Source organism: Carlito syrichta, unplaced genomic scaffold (genome assembly GCF_000164805.1).
Source record: "Carlito syrichta isolate Samal-C Ts95f unplaced genomic scaffold, Tarsius_syrichta-2.0.1 Scaffold306628, whole genome shotgun sequence".
Classification (NCBI taxonomy): domain Eukaryota; kingdom Metazoa; phylum Chordata; class Mammalia; order Primates; family Tarsiidae; genus Carlito; species Carlito syrichta.
Window position 1 is genome coordinate 91153 of NW_007250724.1, and position 6900 is coordinate 98052.

General features: G+C 49.4%; 1 protein-coding gene across 5 annotated transcripts in view; it reads left to right on the forward strand.

The window, feature by feature from the left end:
- Positions 1-6900, forward strand: part of DAG1 (dystroglycan 1) — a 79373-nt gene continuing 72473 nt past the window's right edge. For 4 of the 5 annotated variants that reach the window (XM_008063166.1, XM_021715079.1, XM_021715078.1 and 1 more), the window contains exon 1: positions 1-85. The gene's annotated coding sequence lies outside the window, so the exon portion shown is untranslated. Of the gene's footprint in view, positions 227-6900 lie in introns of all 5 variants that reach the window. The other variant, XM_008063167.1, reaches the window with a different exon arrangement.

A 6900-nucleotide genomic window follows, 5' to 3' on the forward strand; every position in this document is an offset into this window, starting at 1 on the left:
TTCGCGCCGAGTCCCCGGGGAGTGGTGGAGGCGTCCTGGGGCCGGGAGGCGCGAACACCTGCCGCGGCCCGCCCGCCGGCGCTGGGTGAGTGCGCCGCCTGTCCCCCGCCACCGTGCCTGGCCATTCGGGCCCCTATCCCCGTTGCCGGCTGAGCCTTCCTCGGAACACCTGCTGCTGCTCGCTTTTCGGCCTGGGGCGGGGACACGGCCGCGGACGTCCTTGTGGGTGAGGAGGCGGCGCCGCCCGGGCGGAGCCGCCCCTTTGCTCTGGGTCCCGCAGGCAAAACCTCGGAGCGTTTGGCTGCAAGGCCCGGGCGGCGCGCCGCGGCGATGGGCCAGGCCTTAGCTCAGCCCGCGCTCCCAGGAACGCAGGGCCTGCGCGTTGGCCGCGGGCGTGTGCGGCCTGCGGGGTCGCCTCTGGGGCTTCCAGTGGGGGTCGCGTAGGTCCAGTTGGGCCAGATCCCGATCGTGGGGAGTTGAGCTCCTGCCAGAGGCAGGGAAGGGCGCCGCCTCTGCCGTTCGGTCTAAGCTGCTCAGAGCCTTGGGGGTCCCTCCCCACGACTTGAGCTCCTTTGGAAGCTTGCTACATTTTCACCTTTTCACTTTGTATTTGGAAGACCAGGTTTACCTCGTAATTTGGAAGTTGTCCCCATAGAAAATGCTATCTCGGTTCAGAATCATTTTGCCGTAAATTCCAAGTTAATTCTTACAAACTCAAATGGTAATTTAAAATGCATCGTATAATCTATAAATTGAGAAGCTCTAGACTTGTAAATTGAATTACTTTTTGTAAATTGAGTTAAGTTTTAATGGTGACGAAGTTTTGCCTGGTTGGGGCAAGAGCCTAGAATAGCACCTTTGTAGCCTAGAGTTCTAACTTAAGAGTCCAGCCTGCTGTTTCCCTAAATAAGCGAGTAAAAGTGACTTCTGGCATGAAAACCATACTCCATGAAGGGAGGATGGTGTTTATAGGACATAAGTCCAGATAAAGAGTTGGATGTGCTTCCAGGTGTTTTAGAAAGTCTGTTGTAGATGGGTTATTGTAATTTTATCAGGTTGTTCTATGCTTAGTCTTCAGACACATGATAATTTTGGAATACTCCTGTTCTAAAAAAGAATTCGACCTTAACACATTTTGGAGGCATAAAAATCCATAGTTTGAATATGGAGAAATTGAATTGAACTTTTTTTTTTTTTGCCTTGGAGCTAGGGAAGAAGAGCTCATGCCTGCATGCTTAAAAGAGGCTGAGGACTGGGCATGGTGGTGCAGGCTTGTAGTCCCAAGCTACTCAGGAGGCTGAGGCAGTATTGTCTGAGCCTAGGAGATTGAGGTTGTGGTGAACTATAACTGTGCCATTGCACTCTAGCCTGGGTAACAGAATGAAACTCCAACTTAAAAAAGAAAAAGGAAGAAAAAGACTGAAGGCCGAGGAACTGTTTTTTTTTGAGAAATCAGATTTTGTTAGGGAATTGGATGCATAGTGTGAACCTGTTCCAGGACTGTGGGATACAGCATAAAGGTGGGAGTAAGCAGCATTTCATAGACAACAAAACTCCTGGTTGTAACATGAAAGTGTGTGCCTTTGTTGAAAGAGACAGAGTGCAAGTCTTCACTGTTCTTTTTTTTTCTTTTAGAGACAAGGTCTCTCCCTGTTGCCCAGGGTAGAGTGCAGTGGTGCAAACCTAGCTCACTATAACCTCAAACTCCTGGGCTCAAGTGATGATCCTCCTGCCTCAGGCTCCTGAGTGCTGGGACTAGAGGCATTCGCAACTACACTTGGTTAATGTTTTGATTTTTTTGTAGAGGTGGGGTTTCACTGTGTTATCCAGGCTGGTCTTGAACTCCTGGCCTCCGGTGATCTTCCTGCCTAGGCCTCCCAAAGTGCTGGAATTACGGGCATGAGCCATGCCTGGCCCACATCACTGTTCTTAAAAGTTGATTTGGAGCTGGGCTCGGTGGTTCAGCCTGTAATCCCACGCCTTTGGGAGGCTGAGGTGAGTGGATTGGCTGAGCCCGCGGGTTCGAGACCCGCCTGGGCAGCGAGACCTCATCTCTACAATAAATCAAAAAATCAGCTGGGCGTGGTAGCGCATGCCTGTAATTCCAGCTACTAGGAAGTCTGAGGCGGAAGGATCGCTGGAGCCCAGCAGGTCGAGGCTGCAGTGGCCGGCCACTGTACTCCAGTCTGGGTGACAGAGTGAGACTCTAACTCAAAAAAAAAGTTGATTTGGCAAAATACATGTATTCATTTAACAAATATTTTGCCTCACTGCTTGCGAGATTTTGTGGTAGATCCTAGGGACTCATGTAAAAGTCTGTTTATGCTCTCAAGGACTTCTACTTGGGGGCAGTGGGAATCAGGGACTAGCATCTGCCGACTAGGTGTGCTCACGTGGTAGCCTGGGGAGAGAGGCACTGCCAGAGCTGTGATTTTCAGGGCCAGCAGGAATTAACTAGGGGACATCAGGACCTGGACACAGGGAACCACATGTACATGGGCACCTAAAATAGCACCTGGGAGTCCTCCAGCTTTGCAGGTGGAGGCTCAGGGCCTTCCTTGTGCTCAGGAGTTCCAACATTACACTCAGGGTGTAGTAGCCTGAGAAGGCTTTTAATTAGTGGATTGGCATGATGTTGACCTGTGTTTAGAAAGGTATTGCTGGTGGCCACTTAGGGATTGGCCAGAAGGGGAGGAGTTCAAGGACCTCTATCAGTTAAGTCATGCAACATAGAAGAAATGAAGAGGGGAGGAGGAGCCGTCTGAAGAGAGACTGGAAAGGTTGTGTCAAGCTTTGATGGGGATGTCAAGCTATGATGGAGGAGGAGCCTGCATTCAGGAATGTGTGGGCCAGAAGAGCAAGCATGACCAAGGATTTAAACTATCTCTTCGCCGGGCTCGGTGGCTCAGCCTGTAATCCCGTGCTTTGGGAGGCTGAGGTGAATGGATTGCCTGAGCCCACGGATTCGAGACCCGCGTGGGCAGGCGAGACCTCATCTCTACAATAAATCAAAAATTAGCCAGGCGTAGTAGCACGCACCTGTAGCTTCAGCTACTTGGAAGGCTGAGGCGGAAGGATTGCTGGAGCCCAGCGGGTCGAGGCTGCGGTGGCCGGGAGCAGCCACTGCACTCCAGTCTGGGCGACAGAGTGAGACTCCAACTCAAAAAAATAAATAAATAAATAAATAAACCATCTCTTGACTGCCGGATATGGTGGTCTACAAATTTGCTGTATCTGTTAAGTGTTGAATGGTGGGGTTTGGAGGGACCCTGGCAGCCACTTAGACTGAGGCTGATGCATAAAAGGAGGCCTGACATTTGATTATTAAAAACCTTATCTCCTACTTGAACCTGCAGCATTGCATTTCCTCTTGGGCATAGCAGGTACCCTGTCGCCCAGGCTGGATGGAGTGCAGTGGTATGCTCAGCTAATTTTTTGGTTTATTGTAGAGATGAGATCTCACCCAGTTGCCCAGGCTGGTCTCGAACCCATGGGCTCAGGCAATCCTCTGGCCTCTACCTCCCAAAGTACTGAGATTACAGACATGAGCCACTGTTCCCAGCGAGACCCTTTTGATACTGGCTGAGGATACTGAGTCATAGAAGAAGAAATGTGCTAAAGGTCACATAGCTGTCATGTTATGACAGAGTCAGGATTTGAACCCAGGTTGAACGTTGGACTGTCTTTACCCATCCACATTATGTTGAATCAGACAATAATGGTGGCCTCAGTTGGGTGCTTCTCTAGTGAAGACCAAGTCTATGTATCTGGTGGTAGACAGAAGACAGGATGATATGGGAGAGGTAATCAGGAAACCCACATGGAGTTCTGGGAATGTGCTATGAAGGACCGGTCTCAGAAGCTAGGTCTTGTCAGAGCCTTCCTAGGGCCTGTGCTGTTTGCTCTGGGAACCATGCTGAAGTTAGCCAAGGATTTTGGGTTCTAGGCCAGGGAGGGAGGTCAAATTTTAGGGGAGGACTATATTTGCACTGGACCTTCAGAAGGGTTAGTGGTTTGACTGGTGAAGGAAAGGTGACAGAAAGGTCACAACTCAGCTGGGCTCGGTGGCTCAGCCAGTAATCCCGCGCTTTGGGAGGGCAAGGTGAGTGGATTGCCTGAGCCTGCGGGTTCGAGACCTGCCTGGGCAACTTGGTGAGACCTCATCTCTATGATAAAAAATAAAAAAATTAGCCGGGCTTGGTAGCGCACGCCTGTAGTTCCAGCTACTTGGAAGGCTGAGGCAGAAGGATCGCCAGCAGGTCGAGGCTGCAGTGGCTGGGAGCGGCCACTGCACTCCAGTCTGGGCGACAGAGTGAGACTCCGACTAAAAAAAAAAAAAAAAAGGTCACAACTCTTTGGTAGGAAGAGAAATAGGTAGAGGTGAGGAGGTGGGAGGGGGAAGACCAAGACCTTTTTTGGGGGTGTTCTGGAATGCCATATAGAAGAGTTTGGAGTTATGTAGGAATAGGGAGCTTTGCAGAACTTGAAGTATAGCTATGGTGGGGTAAACGCTTGGTTTTAGGAAGCAAGCTTCCAGTTTAAGTGTGGAAGCTGGACTGAACTCTAAGCTAATTGGTCACTGCTGTGGTCCCGCGTCAAGACAGTGACTAGAACAAAGTCAGTGGTCAGCATTGGAGTGGAGAGAAAGAAGGTTCCAGACAAATCAGTTCTGCAGATGTTAGGGGCCTGAATGGTGCTTGTATCAGCAGTGGCCTCAACTGTAGAGTGGAAGGGGCAGATGGAGACAGTGAGAAGAGGTCAATGTAAGGTAGCTCAGCCAAGGGCTGGTGAGAACTTGAGAGATTTGAAATAAAATCTCAGGCTATAGTGAGGGAGGAAGACTTGAGTCTTTGTGACAGGCAGAAAAGATGAGAGTCTTGTGTGATCTGGAAAGGTTGAAGGAGGGAAAGACCTTGGTCTGAGCACCAAGGAATGTACAAACTGGAACTAGAGGAAGTGTGCTCTGGGGAAAGGTGGGGCAAAACATTGACTTGAAGACTGAGCTGGGCTAGTGAAGAGCCCCTGGAACTTTGTGGAGTAGAATGGTGCCTGTGGGCTTACTGGAAGGAGTAAGAACTCAGGAGACCAGGTTTTTGGGGGTTTTTTTTGAGTTGGAGTCTAACTCTGTCGCCCAGGTTGGTGTGCAGTGGCAGGCTAATGGCCACTGCAGTCTTGACCTGCTGAGCTTGGGCAATCCTTCTGCCTCAGCCTTCCAAGTAGCTGGAACCACAGATGACCACTACCATGCCTGGCTAATTTTGTAAAATTTATAGTAGAGATGAGTTCTCGCCAAGTTGCTCAGGTTGGTCTCAAACCCATGGGCTCAGGCAGTCCTCTCGCCTCTGCCTCTCAAAGTGCTGGGATTACAGCCACTGTGCATGGCTCTCCAGCCTTTTTTTTAGGGTAAATTTTCCCCTTTCCACTTAAAGAGCATTTCTGTGCCTTTGCCAGTGTTATTGTGCTATTCCTTCTTAGGCCTCCCTCCTCTGCTTTTCCTGTGGTGACACTCTAGGCCTGGAGTTAGGTGATGGCAATTTTGAATAAACCAGTGATTAATCTGGTCGTTTCATAGTAGGTGTGTGTGTGTGTGTGTGTGTGTGTGTGTTGTGTTTGTAGTTTTCTCTTTCCTTTGAGTCACAGTCTATTACTCTGTCACCTAGGCTATAGTGCAGTGCCATGCTCATAGCCACTGCAGCCTCTACCTGCTGGACTCAGGCGATTCTTCCTCCTCAGCCTTCCGAGTAGCTGGAACCACAGGTGTGTGCTACCATGCCTGGCTAATTTTTAAAATTTATTGTAGAGACGAGGGCCCAACAAGTTACACAGGCTGGTCTTGAACCCCCGGACTCAGGCAGTCCTCTCATCTCTGCCTCCCAAAGTGCTGGGATTACAAGTGTGAGCTACCACGCCCCATCACAGTAGGTCTTTATGTATCTATGCTTTGGATATTAAAGCAGTCTTCCTAAGAGTCACATAACCTGCTTTGCCTTTTGACTGTCCCCCTTCAGTCTGATTGTTAGTAATACTGCTCAGAGAGCATTTCTATAAATAGGGGTTTAGAGTAGTTTACAAAATTACACCAGCCAGAGGGCTTAATTTAGTCTTAATAAATAGGGTTTCCTATTTTCCTATTTCTTAGGTTTGATAGCTAAGCATTTTCTTAGTCTTACTCTGGGTCCAGGGTAGAAAGAGGGATGAGATACAGTGGTACAGAACATAAACTGAGGGTGTCAAAGTTGGTGAATGTATTCTGTGTTGGAGTAAAGTAAATCTGAACAAACACAGTATATCAGCTTAATGTATATGTTTATTTTGGAAGCAGGATTCTCATGGAAACAATCAGCTGAATGTTTTTTGTTTTTGAGTCAGAATCTCACTCTGTCACCCAGGCTGGAGTGCAGTGGCACCCTCACGGCCACTGCAGCCTCAACCTGCTGGACTCAGGTGATCCTTCTACCTCAGCTTTCTAAGTAGTTAGAACTACAGGCATGCACCACCATGCCTGGTTAATTTTTCTTGATATATTGTAGAGATGGGATCTCACCAACTTACCCAGGCTGGTCTTGAACCCCTGGGCTCAGACAGTCCTCTTGCTTTGGCCTCCCAAAGTATTTAAATTACAGGTGTGAGCCATGGTGCTTGGCCCAGATGAATGGTTTTTTTGTTTGTTTGTTTTTTGAGTTGGAGTCTCACTCTGTCGCTCAGACTGGAGTGCAGTGGCTGCTCCCGGCCACCACAGCCTCGACCTGCTGGGCTCTGGCGATCCTTCTGCCTCAGCCTTCCAAGTAGCTGGAATTACAGGCGCACGCTACCATGCCCAGCTAATTTTTTGATTTATTGTAGAGATGAGGTCTCGCCAAGTTGCCCAGGCGGGTCTCAAACCCCGTGGGCTCAGGCAAT